General features: G+C 35.4%; 1 protein-coding gene across 20 annotated transcripts in view; it reads left to right on the forward strand.

Annotated features, from left to right (window-relative positions):
- Window positions 1–18492, forward strand: part of NRXN1 (neurexin 1) — a 676327-nt gene that overhangs the window by 254899 nt on the left and 402936 nt on the right. The gene's annotated exons all lie outside the window — the stretch shown is intronic.

The raw sequence follows: 18492 nt of genomic DNA on the forward strand, positions 1-18492 counted from the left end.
GTGGATTATCTTGGTACTGGCAGAAAAATGCACAGGGCATGAGGAGGCAACAGTGATTTATTCAGCTAACACTAAGCAAGTGCATTGACTTCTGTAGCCGTGTAAGACCTCTTTATAGCCATTAAAAATTGAAGCAGAATCTTGACACTCATAGTCTTGAAGACTGTCCCTATTCTGTAATCTCCTATTAATTGAGACTGTCACAGTTTTCAAGGAATGTTCATAATCTAACGTGGCTTCCTGTATAAAATAGGTCATTGGGTTTAGCTGAACTAATTTTTCTCAAATACCATAGCCATTGTACTGCTTTCACTGTCCCACATTTTATATATATATACATATATATATAGTAACATAGAATCTACCACATTTCAGAGGAAATGTTTCTTGTAGTGAAATGATCTTCCTGTTGTAAATGTCTTCATACCTGAATTAATCTGTTTTCATTTTATTTTCTTTTGTGCTTGGGCCCCTGTGTTACCTACCTTATTTCACTGCTGCATATAGGTACTTTTGTGCTGTGACAGTTTTCCACCTCATTGTTAACTCTATCATTTTGAATCCTTTGTATTTTTTTCTGTGGACTGTGTTTTCCAGTCTTTTGGTCACTCTTGCTGATCTTCTCTGTACCTTCTCTTAACTTTTCTGATTCTTCATTGTCTTTTTTTTTTTTTTTTTTTAGTTTGATATTCTTCTTCTGTGCAGATTCCATTTCTAAATGTTAATGTTTAGCTAATAATCCACTAGGAGCATATGAGATTTTTCCAGAGGTATTTAGACTATTCAGGTTCCTTTTAAATTAGAAGGCTACAATTTCTATTCAGAATACATCTGTGTTTCATGAAGAGTGACCTGATATACACTAATATAAAACCAAGTAGAATCTGGGTACATTATGCCAATTTTTAACTACTGACTTTTAAGTATGCACATTCAAAGCTCAGTTGTTTCATTTTTGTAGTTTTTTCCTGCATCTCTTAGGTCAATTAATACACAGATTTTCACCTAATTATCCCTGATTTCCAGGCTGATGTAATTGCAAGTAACTTCTGCTAACCTTAGTAGGAGTTACATCAAGATTTTACTGTGGAAAATCTTACAGACTGATGCTTTGAAAAAAAAAAATCTCAGACTCAAAAAAATATCTTTCTTTAGTCTAACTATGGCCATTCTGTATTGAATGGCATATTTATTTATAGTGAACTTATGGCACTTTAATATCTTTCAGGCTAGAAGGAGTAACTAAAGTAATATAAATTAATAATATGAAAATATATGAGAACATGTGTTACTTGCTTCCAGAAATCAAATCCTGTGGGGTTTGTCATGTGGCATTTAAAGTAGCCAAAAATACAGTAAAGGAAATGTTGATTAAAACAAGTAACTTGACCTATACATTTACTGTCCCAGTAGAAGTGAGAAAAAGATCCATGAAACACGTGTGCTGTAGGTACAAAAAATATCCAGAAAGAGCAAGTGAGTTTCCTATGAAAGTGTGAAGAATGTGGAATTAATTAGTGGGTTTAGATGAACTTAATGAGGTAATTTTTTAATAGATCAGTATAGATTACTGTAATATAATTTGTATATAAGAAATGGCATGAGTAAATGGGCTGCCATAATATTTAAAAACACTTACCATGCTAGGAAATTATTAATTATTTTCCTGTGAAGAAATATAAACAAAGCAAAACAAATATTAGGCATATTTCAAGTGGTGTTGAAGAAATTGTCACTTCTGAAGATATTCCATATAAAAGGATATTCATGGGAGATTTTTAACTGCCTGCATCTCTGTTGAGTAGCACTTTCATCAAATTAGCAAGGAAAATCATAAATTACTGAGTAGTCAGACTCACTGAATGCAAAGTAGGGGATCCCAAAAGAAATATCCTGAGTCCATTTCTTGCTGATATGAAAGTGAATGAAAATGGGGAAAATTGGAGGACTAAATCATTAGTAATCTAAAAGTTCATGTCAGAAATAAATGCAATTTACTGATTAATTTAAGGCTGTAATTTCAGGAGGAACAGAAAATAACCACAAAATAAAGAACAGTGAAAAAATAGTTTCAAAATCCAGGACCATCTAGTATTTTGCTTGAATGATTAAGAACACAGTGTGTTTTTCTTCAGGCTTAAAAAAAGGAATTTGGTTTAGAAGGAATCCAACTTGTGTAATTCTTTGGTTGTTCTGAAAGGATGTTATATGAAAGGCCAATATTTATAGCAGCCTTAATGGGGAAGATGAAATTGAGAATTAGATCATGTGTCAAGAATTGTAAGTCTCCAAAACTCACTGTGGTTGTAAGTACTTGAAAGGCAAAGTCAAACATGACAGTTATGAATGGGGGAAGAACACAAATATGAATTCTTCACAACAGCTTTTACAGGGATGATTAGCAAAAGTCTTAGAAGTTTATATAAAAAGATATTAACCTGAATGAAGGGGAGAGAGATCCCGGAGTACTGTGTCCAGTTCTGGTCTGCAAAATTCAAAAAATATGTAGAAAGACTGGAAAGGGTCCCAATAAGTGCCACAAAAGATGAGCAGAAGAGCTGAATTATTTACCCCACAAGGAAAGACTGAAGCGGTGTAGGGTCTTTGCTCCCTTGCAAAAAGGAGACTTTGGGGAGCCTCATCACAATGTTTCAGTACTTAAAAGGCAGCTACAAATAGGACAGAGGCTCTTTCTTCACAGGAACCAACATGGAGGAGGCAAGGAGAAATGGGTGCACATTGTACCAGAAGAGATTTTATATTGATATAAGCAATAAACTTAATGAGATCAGTCACTGGAATAACTTCCCCAGGAACAGTCCCCACTGCTGGCAGTTTTCATGATGCCATTGGGCAGGGTGCTGGGTAATCTTAGGCTCCCTCTCCCACAAAAGTTTAGAGCAGCGGGTCTGAGGTCCCTCCCAACCTGGACTTTGAATGGAAAGCAGATTGGAGAAAGTCTAGGAGAAAATGTTGGTGATCACAAAGACTTTTACATTTAAAGTAACAGTATCATTATAGACCAGGGTCTTTGATGTGTGAAAGGTGCAGGATGCTTGTCTGAGTTTGGGCATCTGGTGCAGTTAAGAGGCACTAGAGAAGAAAGGAGAGAGAGGAAAACAAAGATAATTTTCCTTTCCTAAAATATCTGTTCTGAAGCATTTGAAATGCAAATGGAAAGATTACCATCCAAGGTCTTTTGAATATATGTTGTTTTTTGTTAATACAGTGTGTTAATTAATAATCATTTGTGGTTAGGACCAGCTATCCAAAATGATGATATATGAGGGTTGGGGTTTTTCTCCCCATAAAATACCTAGTTGCTTGCATTCCTTACTTAGCATATTTGGATCCATAAATCTTTTTTGGTGATGTAATAGCAGTGAACATTTGGTCACAGAAAACTGGGTAATGAGGAAAGGAGTTTTCTGGGCTGTTTTTGTCCACCAACAACAAATTTTAATTTCTCTGACAGTTATTTGGAATGTGTAAAGCAATACAGCACTCTGAGGAAGGCCAACAGCATTCAGGCACAGAAACTGATATGCTGATGGAAATGGTCTATTTTTTTCCTGAACAATAACTATAAATATTTGAAGAGTGTAAATGCTAAAGCGCAAAAGCACAAGGGGGAGTAATGTGATGGGATTACTAAAGTGAAAATTTATATTGGATGAATATTAGGAAAAAATGATTGACAGTGAGAATAGATTATGGAGTGGAGCACTTTCCCAAAGGTATTGGTAAAAGCCCTGTATCAGTCTTTGCTGAAGTACTTCAGAGTAGATTGTATAAAGAAGCAGCAGCTATTCTGCAGGGAAGCATGCTGTTCTTGGAGAGCTGTGATGGAGGGCTTAATAGATTTGCTGCAAATCATTTCTGTGAATCATTTAGAGATGTGTTACGGATTTTTTTTTTTCTCATTGAAAGTAGTTCTAAAACGTTTCCCACTCGCCCTACTCAGTGGATCATAGTGAGTTTGTGTTCATCACAGACTTAGTAAATCAATATCCCATAACAGTATTTTATATACATTATTCATTACACTTTCGTGAAATAAAATGTTTTCAAGAGGAGGAGGAAATGAGAAAGTGTGAAAAATGTAGGATGTTTGTGTTCTGGCACAGGGAGTGTGTGAGGAGGGAGTTCTGGAAGCTTACAGACCCAGTGATGTGATTTCACTCTGACCTGAGTTTCATCTGTTATTCCTAGTATTTTTTTTCCTACATTTCTAAAAACTGTAAGTTTTCTGGTACTAATACTATCTTAAAAGTATATAGGTTGGAAGAATACAAAGGAAATGTTCACAGAAGCTATTAGGAGTATACTTCCTTTGAAGGCATAGCCTTCAGAAAGAACACTTTGTCTCCCAAATGTGACAATATTTCTTCAAGGACTTGTGGATGCTTGGCATAGGCACAAACTCGATGGAATCATTAGAGGCTGGGAAGTGCAGGGGCCCAGATAAGTGGGTCATTACAGGGACATTTCAAGTGTTTCAGTTATTAATCCCTCTTCAATGCCTGCAATGTCCTGAATGTTTACCCTTTGAAACCCCAGTGGGAAGGACATTGATTTGATACTGAATAGCCTCAGTGTTGGTCTCTTGCTGTGGAGGTTGGAAGTGATGTGTATTGAGTTATCAATTTCATATTATTCCTTTTCACTTTCAAGAAATATCTAAGAGGAAGAAATTAAAAGTACTCAAGAACTTTTGGTCCCTTGATGTGGACTTGAGCTACATCCCTGGTCAATCAGTTTGCCTATTCTTTCCATGTCTTTTCCTCATTCATTTTACTCTGCCCATGCCAGACTTGGAAATAACTGAGCTTCCTGAGCCTCTAGATGGGATGCTTAAAATAATTATCATAAGGAACAACATGTTCCTTTTCATTAATGCTATTCTTATGGAGAGTGCTTATTTTGTGCTTGAAAGATGGAAAAATAAATTTTTCTCTTCTTCCATTCTCGATCCATTTCCTCAGTGTGCATATGTTTTTCAGATGATACAAGCTGCAGGTCAGCTACTGCTTTGTTCATAAATATTCATACCTATATAGATGGGGAGAAAAAAATAAGTGACAGGTTAGCATAAATTAAATATTCAGCACAACTCAGCAACATCAGGATTAAAATTGAAATATGCAAGATACAGGAAAAGCTATTCCCAGAAAATGTTTGAAAAGAAAATACTTCTCTATATTTTATCTGTCACTCTATATTTGGGGGAAGAAGCCAGAATATTTTGTTCTGTGTGAGATAAGGCAAATTTAAAAGATTGCAAAATGCAGACTGGATTTTAAGAGCTAGCCAATAAACTGACAAAAGTATCTGGAACCTGGCAGGAAAATTTTGATGAGCATTGCTCCTCCAGAATCATAGAACAGGAATTCTCAAAATGTCATTTTCCTGCACATTGTAAGGCTGCAAACCTTTTTTGAGAGTGATGCTTAGATGTTTGTTGCCCATATTCTCCACTGCTTAAGTCAAGGTTTTCTTTTCCTTACTGGAAATGCTAATATTTTTTAATTAATTTAATCCAAAACCATAGAAAGTAAGTGGGCTATATTCCTGTGATTTCTTGCACATTAACTAGGGATATATTATATTATAAAGAGAGATTTGATTATGTATTATACTAAAAGATATGGTCATAAAGTTCTGTAAGAACATAATACTGTAATGCATCATCAGAGTCCACAACTGGCTGGTAAAATCAACAAGAATGAGCACCTCGATGTCAGCTTCCTGGTCCTTCCAACTTTTACTCACAAGATAGACTTAGTTACTACTGCTATTATGGTACTTGTTTCTGTTGGAGAAACGTCTGTCAAACCTGTCAGTAGCTGACAGATTTGTTCTGTGCTTTTTCAGATGAGACTCTGCTTTTAGGGACACTCACAAATGTGATTGAGTATGAGGAAATGGTGTGAAACTGAGTCAGGAGAGGTTTAGTTTGGATACCAGGAAAATGTTTTTCACCCAGAGGATGCTTGGGCACTGGAAGAGGCTCCCCAGGGCAGTGGCCACAGCACCAACCCTGATAGAGTTGAAGAAGCATTTAGACAATCTCAGGCGCACGGTGTGACCCTTGGGGTGTTCTGTGCAAGGCCAAGATCTGGACTTGATGATCCTGAAGGGCCCCTTCCAACTCCCCATATTCTGTGATAATTCCTAACGAGACAGGAATTAGATAATTTGATTCTGTTTGTTCTGTAAGTTTTAGGGCTTTTTTTATGTAAAATCTAGACTGTTGCAAAGGAAAAAAACCCTAAAACAATAATGTTCTCTTTCCAAGACTTATTCCAGGGAATTTTGTGTATGTAATAGCTACTGAGGACTGAGATGCTTCTTTGCCCTTTAGATGGTGCATATTTTCCAAGTTTTAACTGGACAGCTTGAAAGCAGTAATGAGAAAAGAACTTTTTCTTTACTTCCAGATAGTAAAGATTAAATGTATGCTTTAAAATATTTTAATGAACAAGATTTGTAGAAATATAAAAATCTGTATGTGTCTATTGAGCCAATTCCAGTATCATCTAATTGTCGAACTAAAAATACAGTTCTTTAACTTTCTTACGATTGTTTCAATATGTTTAGCTGGAAGCTAGGTTGATATTTTCACCATTTTTTTCCTGAAACATATTTAGCTTAGATTTAATAAGATTCAAAATGGTTTTTAAAACAATCTAAGCCAGTTATTAAGTTTATTATCTTAGTGTTTGAGTATGCTCAAAAGAGCATTTTTTCACTCAAAAGTCCATAGTCAAGTTAGTTTTTCAGGTATTTGCAGCTCTAGATATGTATCTAGTCTTAAAAAGTGCTTATTTTGGTATAAACTGAGAATTGTAGCTTGTACAAATTTCTTATATCTTTAGTTACATGTACAGCTCAGATACCTTCAAACTTGCAAATTATAAGGTTATGCCTAGCAAGGGAACTATAAAATAAATGTAAAATTCAGTGAGGTGACTTATGTGGGTAAAAGCCTAAGCATTTTTGGTCAGCTGTGAACATGCAAACAAAATGCCCAGTACATCAGACACCTTAAATTTTTGCAGAAATCCTTCTTTTGTATCTGTGCTTGGGGGTACCATTATTATCAGTTTCAAGAACTGATATGCTGATATAATCAAGCTGGTGGGAAAACCTCCCATGAGCATTATTTCAGCTAAATAAATATAACAAAGATGAGCAGGAGCACATTTTTTTATTTTCTTTTTTTTTTTCCTTGTTTTGTCTTGTTTTGTTTTTTTTTTTTGTTTGTTTGTTTTTTTGGGTTTTGGTTGATTTTTTTGTTTGGTTGATTTTTGTTTGGGTTTTGTTTGTTTGTTTGTGTGGGTTTTTTTGTTGGTTTTTTTTTGTTGTTGTTGTTTTTTCTTGGGTTTTTTTTTCACTCTGACCAAAGATAAAAATGAAAAAGGTATGGGTACATTAAGATGTTTTGGAAATTGGTCCAAGTTCAGGGGTAGTAACATATGATGCAATTCATTGTGCCAATACTAGAGATGAAAAAAGTAGTGTTTTGCAATCTCCAATTCAGCTATGAAGTAAATGCCAAACTTATGTAAGTAATAGAAAAGAGCCAAGTACTCCAAGTCAAAATAAATCACATTAATCAGTATGCCAGACTTTCTCTTTGGACTCAAAAAGAGGCTTAGAGGAAGTTGTTAGAAAGCGTAAGACTTGTCAAGTTTGTAATTTCTGTGAGACAGATTTAGAAATAATGTGAAATTCAGCAAAAATCATGCCTGAAGACCACTGTATCTGTTGAGTCAGATTATTGATATCAAAGGCTGCTAGGAATTTAAGTTACTAAACTTGTATTTTGAAAACTTGTAGTTTGCTATATTCAGTTAGGGGCCAGGTTTCACAAATTATTAATGTTACAATTTCTGAGAACAACCTGCCTCTTGCCATCCTCTTGATATTTTCTGTCTTTGTGAATGCCAAACTTCCAAAGACTTCTTGGTGCCCTGGGTCCGATTCCAGCCCAAGCAGAGTGAGCCCTCCCTGTTTCTGCTGACATCACACAGCAGGATTTAGTCACATGCCCTGGTCTATACTAGGATTAATGCCTTGTAGAAGAATTTTTTACACAGAATTTATATTTGTGCTTACTAAATATTTTATTCAAATCTATTTTTCAGTCAGAATGAGACTGTTAATTTATTTTCTGTTGGAAGGTAAATGCTTTTTTCTTTGTGGGTACAATAATCCTGACTGCACTGAATTTTTCCTTCTCATCTACTCATAAAACTAAAGATTTTATTAGATGTCATCAACTGCTTGATAAATAATCCTGAATTAGCTTTTAAATATGAGGTTTTCTCACAATTATTAAGCAGTACAAGTCACTTCAGCAAGACTAAGGCCCTACTACAGAGAGTAGAATCTTGAAAGTAATTTTGTCAAACTTTTCCAAAGAAAAAGAATGCTACAACTCTTTGCACAATCTTGTAATGTGTTGTGAAATGGAGTTGTACTGAGATAAACACAGGCAATTGTTACGACCATAGATGTGGCTATCTTAATTCTTATTTAGGTTTAATATATATCCTTTATTAATTTTTTATATATATGTATAATTCAGCACATGCCATGTGTAGTCTCAAGAAAGTATTTTAGGGAAAATAGAAAATCATATTTGCCTAACACTTTTGTTCAAGTAAAAGCCTATTTTCCTCCCACTTTTATGAAATAGTATTGAGAAAATTTCAAAATATGTTTTATATTTAAAGTAGCTTCAAGTTGAAGTGTTTATTTGAAATGAAAAAAAACTAGTGATAAAAACAAATGACAGAACATTGATGAGACACTCAATTGATGTACCCAAAGACACAGGGACATGATAAACAATTAATTGCACATCTACCCTTTACTCAGGCTTAGTTCTCTTCACAGCTATTTAAAAATACCCAGAACACTGTGAAGAGTATTTTGACAGACACATTTACATATCAAAAATACTTTGCAGAACAATATACTTTTAAAAGTTTAAATTTGTTTTAAATTGCATTAAGCTGCAATAACTTGTGTAAAGGTACTTGGCAGTTCATTTTGTATGGTCAGCTGCTTTTCTGGAATGAAACTGTTCTTAGGTGAACACTGTTGTTGCATTATGGTTTTTTTCTGATGATCTCTCAGAAGATTTGGCTTGAGGCTGAGGACCTCTCACTCAGTACCAAACTGAGTTTTAAATGTTACAATTGTAAATTGTACTGTCTGAAATTCCTTTAACATTAAACTGACCCCAAAGACTCAGGCTTGGAGGTCATCAAGCAGAATTAGACCCTTTAAACATCATACTTAAGTGTGTTCTGTTGCATTCTTTCACTGCAATGAGATGACACTGAATGTCTTGAAAATCAAATAACACATCCCTCTTCCTTCTCAGTACAGTGGTAATTAACTTTAATTAGTTCAACCAGTCTATTTTGGAGGACAGCTATAACCTCAATAAATTTTATTAACATAAAGCTCACCCATAGGTAGACTTTGGTTAGAGATGGCTTTAAATAGAAAAACAATGCCTTAGAAAGATCCCATTACTTAATTATTTTCTTGAAAATTTCTAAGTCCTTTTAACTACATACCTTGTGGTCTATACAGATCAGTTTTTTGATGATAGAAGAGCCCTGCTTTTCATCTTGCTACTCTTCATGAGTGCTGCTTCTTCATTTGCCACTTCAGAAAAGATGGGCTGTTCAGAAAAGGAATGTGGGCACAGAACTGAGTGTAAAGGAAAGCAGTGGCAGCAGCCTCCAGCTGCCCCTTTCTGTCTTGGAGCACTGGTGAGGGAAAAGCTGCCTCTGAATAACATGTGGTGCTTTGATACCTTTGTCTTGCAATTACAGTTATAACCTTGAATGCAAAAGTAGCACAGAAAATGTATCTTCCAATTGTCATAGGTGTTTGAGATGGCAAAGATGGTTTCAAAACACTGATGTGATGAGTTACTCATGTTGCAGTACTGGAAAGCTAAAAGGATATATTAAAAGGATTATAAGGATTCAAAAGAAATTGCAGGTGAAGGTAGGCAAGTATTTGTCTGTATGTCTTCCAGGAATGTGCCCAGTATAGCTAATGGGTGGGAATTTGATTTTAATTTTTATTTTTAAACTATTTAGTCTGTCTTGGTAGAGCAGAATTTAGCTGACAACTGCATAAATTATTGCTAAATTAATATCACACAAAATCAGAGAGCTGTTAGGCTAAGGGGGAAGAACTGTGCTGGCTCTCAGAATGGGAGAAGTTCCTACAGCTTGTCAACTCGTAGCCAACTTCACTCAGCCAAAAGTCAACCAACAGAGATGAGAGAGAATGAGGTTTCTAAATGGAGGCTGGCCAAAAGTTCATAAAAGAGGGCCATTTTCCCCTCAGTGGAACAGAAGGGTCTTTCAAACCAAGAATTGGGAAACGGGGATGAGTCCAAACCAGAGATAAGCTAAAAACGCTAAGAGCCAGCTATTCAGCTGGAGACTGGAGAAACCTATACAGGTGAGAGAGAAGAGGAAGAAAAAGCCAGCTGAGTGTTAATTATTCTGGAGAAACAATAAATTAAGACACATAATTTGTCAGCTACTAAAAATCTTATGGGAGAGGCTGAAGGAAGGAAATCTAGTGAGAGGTGGAATAAACCTCCCTCATTTCACCAAAGGATATGTAGAATTGGCATCTTGCATTTAATTTGAAGCCTACAGTTCTTTTCCTATGTTTTCCATCATGTTTAATATGGAAAAAAAATGTTTGTTCAAATGTTTCAGGTGTTCAGGTTTAGGTGTGTTGGTAACTGAATTTTTTAACAAGTTTCTGTTTGTTTGTGTTCAGATCCCTGACCTCCTTTACCTGGATTGTGTTGAGCTCATTTTAACTTTTTAAGGTTAATTATTTTTCTCTTTTTGTGACAACTTCCATTTCAAACTTATGTGACTCCTACCCTAATGAAAGGTAACTCAGATTTTATGTACATCTGTCATGTTTTCTTCAAATTCACTTAAGATGTTCCTCAGAACATTATTTTTTGTGTAGATATATGATTTTTGCTTTTTTATGATTTTCTCCTATTTTATGACCTTGAATTTAAAGCTTTAAGTGCTAAAGATATGGAAATTCTAGCATATAAAGAATATTATGCTCAAGAAATAATCCTTGAACCCTCCAAATGATAACAATGGTGTTCTGCTTTACAGTCCCTCTTTCTTGTAGTCCTTAAAGAGTTCTTTTACTTGATCTTGGGCAATTATGGTTAATGGAGAAAGAGGAAAAACACCACATTTCTGATTTTGCTGCAGACTTAGTCTTTGCTAAGTCTTACTGCACTGTGAAAAAAAGAAGAGGAAAAAGCTAAAATGCAGCATGACAACTGAGTCTCCTGTAGCCCTTTCCTTTTCCCAGTCTTTGGAGGTGGCATATAATTTGTTTTCTTTCTTAGACTTCATACGATATATTAATGCAAAGCTGTTTTTGCCTTAAATAATACATTTTGTTTTCCTTTTGGTGGTTCCTGTTTTTCTTGGTTTTATTTCATGACTTATGTCTTGGTAAAGACTTTATCTTTACTAGGGTGCCAATAGAGCTTTTGTAGAACCAACTTGTCCCTAAACTCTGCAACCTAGCTGTTGCCAAGAAATTTCTATGAGACCTTGCCATGGGAAGTAAAAGAAAAACAAAAAAAAAAAAAGGAAAGGAAACTTGAACCCATTTCTTAAAAACAGAAAGCATAGCAACTGCATTCAGAAACATTTAGCAGTCTGGCAGCAGACAGCAGGACATACAAAGAATAGCAAAATACTCTATTGAAGAGGGGGAAAAAAGATCTTCAAAAGACTTGTGTCCACAGCAGGGTGAAAAACATAACAATCCCATTATCAACATTATTCGAATAAAAATGTTGAGTTGTTTTTTTTTTTTCTATGTTCTGCCAATATATCATGTTAAATGATATTCCAGTGACTCAGAATACAAAAAGGCATTTTCTGGCATCCCTAAAAATGTCTCTATTCAGGCAGTCAAAGTAGGAAAGAAAAGAAACAAACAGTTCTGGGATCCACATTCAAAACTCCAGCAGAAAAGACTAGTTGGCCTAGAGGATGAGCTGTCATGACTCTATTAATTCTGCAAATAGGTGACATGCACTGAACTCAGGTGACTTTTCCCATACTGCACAGGAAATATAAATTCACGCTCACTGTATACCTATAACTTTGTTTCTGAAAGTACTGGCTTTTTTACATCTGCTTCTACAGATGTATATATCCATTAATAACTTTTTTGTTGCCTTAAAGTAATTAATATATTTCTTTTGTACTGAGTTCTGGGAGTTATTTTGGGTTTGTGCTTTTATAGTTTGGTTTGATTTTTTTTGTCCCTCATTCTTTTTATATCATTATTTGGGTGTAGGAGAGTGATGATTTTCAATCTACAGTAGAAATACAGGTGTGCTATTGAAATCATAGTGAAACTCCCTATGGTTATGGTAATTTTAGCCTTTTTTTGTACCTGTTTTCCTTCCTAGAATTTTCGGGGATATGATAATTAGCAGTTTAAATAGAGTATAAATTTGTGTGCATTAAGGATGCTTGCTTTGTGTGAAGAGAAGTTTCCAAGTGCTTGATGTGCAATATATCCTGTTATTTTAAGGAAGGGGAGTACAGAACAAGTCCATGTTGCTTAGTTACAGAAACAACAAATATCACCAGTTTGTTGTCTTTAGTTAGCCATGTAGTGTGGCATTAAAGCACATGCCAAGTGCATTATCAGGGCATAGGGTGCTGTGCTTTTGTGCACCCTGAGACTTGGATTGCTCAAGTTCAGCTTTTATTTTATGCAGCTTTTAAACAGATTGGGTGCATTCTGGTGGGGTTTTTTTATCTGAATGATAAATAAGCTCTGGACTCTGTAGTTGCAGACTAGAAAGTGAAAACTATATCATACCTGTTTTCCTTAAAAAGAAAATAGGGGATTGACGCCCTATAGGAAATGTGTGTGCAGACGTGTCTGATTTTGGATGAAGCTTCACTAGATTTTGTGCTGGTAATTTAAACTTCAGTCTTCAAGCGAGTTTCTGCCCTGTGAGGAGATGATGTATCCAATTTACAGAGAAGCAAGGAGAAATTAAGTTCTCTGTAAGGCATTTAGGTGCAGGTTAAACCCAAATCCCAGGATTATTGGTCCTGACTTCCTAATACAAGAGTCATTATAATGGTTTTCTTCTTTCTACCTTAGGCCAAAGTAGTTTGTGGAGAGAATGTCTGATTAAAAAAAATCTACATTTTATGTATAAAACTATAAACAGTACAACAAAAAGCAGAAAACAGACATAATCATACTGTAGTAATGTTTGCCTTGCAAAAGCCCATTTAATATTTTTCAAAAGTTTGAGGGTGATCCGTTTCCACTCCATTGTTTTGGATACTCAGGCTGGGCAGGAAGAAGAAACAGTAGAATGTGAAACTCCCAGATATATACTCCAAGGAATTTGTTGCACTCTATGGTACTTTTCTATTATTATTGATTTTGTTGTTTTATTAGATCAATTAAGTCATGGGGGTTTTTGAGCTGAATCTTCCAGGTCAGTTTCCCAGACCACATTAATTGATATAAAATAATGCAACAAAATGCACATGCTATTATTTTCTCCAGGTGTTATGTATCCATGCCATGGAACCCTATCTTACTGTCTTGAGGCTTACCTCCCACTGAGTAAAACTCTAGAGATACCAGGATTTTATTTTGGTGCTCTATGACCCCCTTTCTAACTGCCCCACACTACTATCACCACCACATTTGCACAAATGTTGACCTCAGGAGAACAAAAACTATTTTGCTTGAGGAAGAATCAATTATTCCCTTGGAACATTCAATATACTCTTTAATTTCTTCTCTATGTTCAGAAAACAAAGCTGGTTTATGATGTAGAGGCTTGAATAGCTGTTTTCAGTCATGTTGTGTGCTTTTACATTGTGTTAAAAAATGCACCCCACTGCAAACATTTGAACCTGGGCTTCTTAAGTTTTGTGTAAATAGTCTGTAGTTTGTGTTCCTTGATATGTTCATTTTGGAGCTTGAAAATGCATGGAGGCATATTAGCAAAATGACAAGCCTCCTGTGAGAAACAGACATTCCCAAATTAATTCAAAGCCATCCAGCAAGTGCTAAAAAAAAATACATTATAATTGTTAGTGGTCAGTTTTGCAGCTGGATTTCTGGGAATGTAATGCTATGTGCACCAGGTAGTTCTCAACGAGCATGGAAATTCTAGTGGCTGGCAAAGCAAGTTGAAAAAATTGCCTCGGGTTTCCTTCATTGTAAGTCCCATTGTTACAGTTTCTGACATCAGCAAGTTCCCTCCTGTTGACACCACTTTTCAGGGGAAACCTGTACATTGGCAATACCTGCCTGAGCATTTTGGGTGACATTAGTCTCCATTTTGGAGAATTAACTGCCATTGCATGCACCAGGTGATGTAGGTTGCACAGAAATATGAAAATATGAAAGTACTGTTTTGTGGTAACTAAGATTTATATAATCCCATTTTTAACAGGTTTTGATATGTGGTTCATCCATTTATTCAAATTGCATTTAGAAAAGTATTTTACCTCATCTCCTAGTTAAGTAAATAGACAAGTTATTTGGAGCAAGGTCATAATGGTAAGTGCTCTGAAATCCTGGGTTTCCTCTGGTTCTCAAGGAAACCTAGATGCTGCAAATCAGGTGATGTGAACAGATTCTTGAAGATCATCTTTGATTTTAAGAATATAAATTAATTTGAAATAAATGCTTCATAATAATTTAAAGGATTTTAAGTCGCAATGATTGAAAAGCTGTTGCTGGCAGAGGTGGTCAGTATTTTGAAATATTTAAAGGTAATGCCTTTTCTTCATAATGTTTGATGTGGGAAGGGCTGCAATTTGAATTGAAAATAGTGTTGTAATCTGGGTTCTTTCACACCTTTCATCATACTAAATCTCATGGGATAGGGTCAGTAGAAAGAGTTCCTCTGTTTATTCTTTTTTAATTTTTTAAAATTTTCTTGCCTTAGACATTTGCTAATTGAACAGTTACAGATTTAGGATATATTTCTAGTACAAATTCCTTCTCTTTTCTTTCACCTTTTCTCAGGGTCATTCATAGATTTATTCCTGTTTACAATTCTGGAGTTCATTGCATAGTGCCCAAGTTTGCAAAAAAAAAAAAAAACAACAAAAAAAAACCCCTATACATTATATATTTTTGGGAAGCATGAATTAATTTAGGTTATTCTCCATGACCACAGACCACATTAAAGAGAGTGCTGAGTTTAAGGTAATAATGGCTGTCTCAAAGATGGATTTATTAAGACACAGCCCTGTGATATTGCAAATTACCCAGCATGTGTCCTAGATGGTAGCAAAGGAAGTCTGTATCCTGATTGTAAAATGTTCTATCTCAGAACATAAATTTATTCTTCACTTTGGGTAGCTTGGTTGCAAATTATATGGGGAATTGTTAACAGCTCTGTTTTTCATGGGAGTTTAGGTGACCTTTTGCAGTTTCCAGGAACAAGATAATTATATATTTTAAAGACTGACATCTTGAAACTTACTTGATATTAACAGGAAAGAACAGAGTGAACACAAGACAAATGCAAGGTGCTCGTAATGGCATGATACTATTCCCTGATGCATTTCACGTGCAGGAAACTTAGCTTTTTATTCAGGTATGGAAGTGAGCATACAGGGCCAACCCAATGGATGCCAGCATAGCGACTGGTGGGTTGTGTAGGAGTAAAGAGGATTGTGACTCCAGTATTTCTCCATTGCAAATTCCCTTCACTTGACTAATTGTAGATCCATCCCTCTAAAGGAGGGAATATGTACTGAGTTAATGTTATGTGCTGTGTGCTTCAGATGGAAATAGCAGATAATATAAGCCCTATTAAAAGCATGTTTATTCTTATGTACCCCTAAGCAAAAGAAAAAATTAAAAGGCAAAATCAATGGATAAATCAGTAAGTTATTTGCACCCTAGAGGCTGTTGTTTCTGAAGCATGTACCTTCATGAGTTATAAAGCAGATATTAGTCTCATAATTATTCCTTACTGTTCAGTGATTTCCCCAAAATTTAATGACAACTAATTTCTGTGAATGTACTGCTTTTCTCCTTTTGCTGTGCTTCACTGATGGCTCTGTACATTTGTCATGGATAGGGAGATAGGTAAGAATCTCAGCATAAACCAGGAAACAGGCTCCCAAATGCAAGTCGTGTTCAGTTAATAGTTTACAGGTCTTTTCAGTTATGGTTCATATATTCCTCTTTTATTACTCATTATCCATGATAAGCAGTTCAAACTTTTCCATTAAGAAAGAGTAAATGAACATAAGTGCATTCTAAAACTTCAAACATATGCACTCTAAAATATAGATATAGTCTTTATTTAAGTTGCCCTACAACTTAAATAATAAAATGTAGTATGTAATAAAATACAGTAACAAATTTTCAGTTTTGGATTAGGGAAGCACAAAATTGTTATTTAAAATATTTAGGGATACCAAGAATGTTTTAATATTGGCGGCATAAAATTGGCAATATTTGTCACTGTTGCTAAAGTGTTCTAGCAACATTTCCCTCATACATTACATAAGTTAATTAAAGAGCTGGTGACATGTTATTGAGAAAACCATTTCACTTTGTCCTTTATGTTCTTAAACTATATTTATTAGAAACTATTATTTCTGATTTGGCAAATTACTTCAGATCCTATTAAGCTGTTTTAGATTTCAAGTAAAACCTAGCTTTACTTTAGTCTGCTGAGTTGTTTAACATATCTATCAATTCCTAATTTAATATTCGATCAACCTGTTTGATTAAGGTTAGACAGTTTGATTTGTTCATTATCAATAATTCTCTTTGTACATTTTTTTGCCTTGTCCTGGAACCTGCTCTTGTTCAGCAGTCAATTTAAGACCATCTCATGTTGTTTGTTGCTGTATTTACTTCCATTGTCACCAAGGAGGATTTAGTTCTAATAAGAGACCATTTGTTCCTTTTTTATTTATTGCATCCTCTGGCAGTGTTTAATTCTTTTCAGCCTAATCCAGAAAGGTTGCCCCTGTAAATTCCTCACATTAAGTGGGAGCTATCCAAAATGCCCCTTGCCACAGAAAGTGGCCAATATTCATGAGACCAGATATCTCTAAGTAACCTCCCAGGCTCCTGGCTTCTTCCTCCTCACTCTAAAGGCAAAAAGCCACCCCAAAGGGGGGCATTTGCATGTGCTTATTCTCCAATACTGTTCTAAACTCCTTTGCACCATCTGTGAAATCTCAGGGGTTGTGGATGTGTTTGATACATGAAAATGTGGAACCTTACTATCTAATATTACAGTTTAGTCCAATGATATTCACTTCTGATGTCTTCAGTTGAAGAACTCCTTATCTGTCTGTAGCAGAGTACCATTTCTGCTGTCAGCAATCCAGAGTGAGGTTTATCTGTTGTTTTTGGAGACACAGCTCTCATGGGAACAACACTACTTGTACTCAATTCTGAAGTAAAATGAAGAAAGAGGCTTTATTTATTAACTTCTAGGATACATTTTATTATAGTAGAATAATTCTGACAAGTCTTATGATGAAATTTGCATTGTGTATAATGATATAATTGGAATGAACACAATTCTTACTTTAAAATGCCACTTTATCAATCATTTCCTTTTCTTTTATCTTTAAACATCATTTTTCAATAGCAACTATCATTTGTGGGGTATGTCAGCTTAGTGTAAGTGCTAGTGCTTTTATTTCTAACAGTAGCACAGCTCTGCAGTTCATCCTGTGTTTTCCCTTACTGGGTGTCAGAGTGGGCTTTACGTGTGTTCCAACTAGGTCTCAGAGGAAATTAATCCAGAAGGTCTATCCTAAGTATTTAGCAAGCACTTTCTAACCTCCAACAGGGATGTAAAGTCCCAGTCATGGGTCCCCTGAACAGTTCCAAACTACACTGCATAGTTGGAACATTGGATTGGGGCCAGATGGGATCCAGACCTGAATGGTGCGGATCTGTAGACTAAAAAGCCTCAGCACAAAGTTCTTGGTTTTGCTGAGCTGCTGCTTTTCCTTCCAATTGCTTTTTAGTGTAGGGCTTAGCCTTAGAAACAGAGAAGAAAGTTGTAGCTTTGGTCGCTATGGTTTTGTATTCAGGCCTTCAGTGGTATTTTAGCTTGAGCGTATAATTTATTGCACAATTAAAAGTATTGACAAAACACTTGTGTATGCCTTTAGTATTGGGGAGCTCATTTCAGCAGCTCTTGTATTATGAATAACTCAGAGCAGCAATTTGAGAAAACACTAATAAACTTTAGAACCCTGGGAAGTGGTTGCATCATGACAGGCTTCTTGGACCAAGCTAAAATGGCATTTGAAGCAAGAATATTTGCTGCAGATGTCAATTGGATTTAAAACTAATATTGTCTTTCATTTTTATCAGAGAAGTCTTCAGTCATGGAAAATACATAAG

This window comes from Lonchura striata, chromosome 3, assembly GCF_050655825.1.
Source record: "Lonchura striata isolate lonStrDom1 chromosome 3, ASM5065582v1, whole genome shotgun sequence".
NCBI lineage: Eukaryota > Metazoa > Chordata > Aves > Passeriformes > Estrildidae > Lonchura > Lonchura striata.